Raw genomic sequence first — 2575 nt, 5'->3', positions numbered from 1 at the left:
GCGGCTCCTCCTTCGCGGCGCCCGCTCCGGCCCGGCCCCGCGGCAGCTGTTCCAAGGTTTGCGTCCCGGGATGAGAAGACGCGCAAAAAGGCGAAGGTGGGGGGGGAAAAGCCGAGGGTGACAGGCCCCGCCCCCGCCCCGCCCCCTCCGCTGCTTTGCATGAGAAAGCCCCAGGGCCCGGGCGGCCGCCTCCCCCAGTCCACCGCCAGCTCCCGGGCCCCGGCCTCCCTGCTGGGCCGCCCGCCCGCCCGGGACCCCTGTCTGGCGTCGTCCGGCCCGCGGCTCCTTCTTTTCCTGCGCCCGGCTTCTAACTTTGCGGGACGCCAGGTCCCCTCGGCGCCCGGTCTTCGGGTGCGCTCCGAGCTCGTCCCAGGCACCCTTAGGGCGCCGAGGTTGTGGAGAGGCGGAGCTGGACCGAGTAGGGGGTGGGGATGGGGTCGCTCGCGGGGCGGGGGCGTGCTCTGGGGGGCGCATCTTCTTCCCGTGTTTCTTTGGTCGCTTGGAGGCGGAGGGCGCTTTCAAAGAGCAGTGGGATTTGGATTTTATGGCCTGGGCCATAAAGTGGCCCCTTGGCTTGTAAACCTGCCCGCATCTTCCCGGGGCTGGCGCTCAGGCTCCGGCTCCCGGGAGGGGTTTTCTTTGAAATTCTTAAGAGCCGAGCAAAGGCCGGGGGAGGGGCTCCGGGATTCCAGGTTTTAGGGCCGCGCATCGGAGGTCTCCACAGAGAAGGGGGGCGTGGGGGGCGTGGGAGGGGAACCCTGGGACTTGTCCACCCCCAACCCCCTGGAAGCGGGGGCTTGGCTTGTAAAACAGTGGCCCCCGCCCCCAGCAAAGCCGCGCAGTCGAGGGGCCTCACACCAGGCAGGGCTGGAGATGCCTTCTAGGCGGCTGAGTTTATTTATTATAGGAAGTCATTCGCTCTCGGGTATTTATATTATTTGGCGAGTGATTTGCCCGGGCTGCGCTCTCCTTGGCTACAGCCCTGTAAGATGCCGCGGGGTGGAAATTGGGAGGGTGCTGCGCCCGCGTGGCCTAAAGGTCCCCAGCTCTCCAGGGAGGCGCGGGCGCGCGCACCTCTCAGTTTTCAAGGGAAGAGGAGAGAAGGGACAGCTGGCCTTACGCCCTTCGCGGCCCCTTCGGGTTTGGGCCAGTTGGTGTAGCGTCACCGAGGACACGCGACGTCTCTCCCCTTTCTTGCGCACTAGGTGCCTCTTCGGAAGACTACCAGAGCGCCCCCCTGGCTCCCTTTATCACCCCTTAAGTAAACCGCACCCGCAGGAGGGGCCGAGTTGCTCGGTGTCCTCCAGTTCAGGATCTTTTTGAGTTTCCTTGACGCTTGCAGATCGCGTGTCCAATCTCCCACCACCTCCAGGGGTCCTTGGAGGGCTTCCGCGCCCGGGAGGCGGGATCAGAGGTGTGCAGTGCGAACCCAACTCCCGGGCCGGTTTTGGGGTCCCTTGTCTTGATACTGCCCGGGGCTTCGGAGCCCCGAGTCCCGCAACGGGAGGGCCGAGGGCCTGCCAACCAAGTCCAAGGAGCCAGGAAGGACCCACGCCAGGCCCCGGCTTCGGGAACTTTGGAAGCGGTGGCAGAAATAGGGCATTTCCTCGGAGGAGGCTTTTTATTTAAAACAAACTGTAGAATTCGACATTTGTAAGAAACTTGGAAGATCTCACATGTCCACTTATTTATCTCGCCGTTCCTCCTCCTCTTCCTCCCCAAACCCTGGATGAGGAAACTGAGGTTGGGGCTTGCCCAGCAAACCCAAATAAACAGTCAGGACGTGCCCCAGCCTCGCGTCCGCGTCCCGGGGTGCGGGTGGCTGTGGAGGGGCGGGTCGCCGAGAGGTGGAGCGGGGCCTCAGAACGACCCCCTTCAACTCAGGGTCGTTTCCCTACGGCAGAGCCTTCGCGGCCGTTTTTCTCAGGCGAGTCTTAATTTTTTTTTAAAGTCCTTTAAGTTATAGTCCAAACATTTAGTTAAGACAGATTCAGCGGACATCACTTGGCTTTCCTAGAATTTTCCTTGCAGAGACCCCTAATTGGCAACATTTCTCTTCTTTCCCCTTTTGTTTCTCAGAAACTATCGGAAATATAAAGGGGAGAACTGGGGGTGAGGGGGGGGGGAGGGCTGCCTGAACAAGCGCCCTGAGGTGATACTTCGTGGCCGTTAATTCAGCCGCAACCGCTGCCGATTTCTTTTTCCTCTCGTTTTTTATAAAAATGTCTGCAAAAGTGCCTGGGTCTGCCCAGCTGAGCTGGAAAGCAACAAATAGATGTTATTATAGAAAAATGGGGACTCTGAGAAATGAGCAACTGGAAGATAACTCTGTAACTAATAAATGAAAAGGGGCTTTTGATGGCTCCAGCTGAAAAGATATTTTATTTTATTTTTTTTTTCCTGTGTGTGGGATTTGAGATGTGTGATTCTAAGGAGCAGCCTGGTCCCCTGCTGCTCAGCCCTGGCTCAAACCGGCCCCCCTCTGGCAAATGTTATGGAGAATTGGGAGGAATGTTATGGCTGTCTTTCCCCTTAGCTCTTTTTTCTTTTGTCTTCTTTGAAGAATGACTTTAGA

This window comes from Condylura cristata, unplaced genomic scaffold (genome assembly GCF_000260355.1).
Source record: "Condylura cristata isolate star-nosed mole 26May11 unplaced genomic scaffold, ConCri1.0 scaffold00029, whole genome shotgun sequence".
Classification (NCBI taxonomy): domain Eukaryota; kingdom Metazoa; phylum Chordata; class Mammalia; order Eulipotyphla; family Talpidae; genus Condylura; species Condylura cristata.
This window is presented reverse-complemented; position numbering follows the sequence as displayed.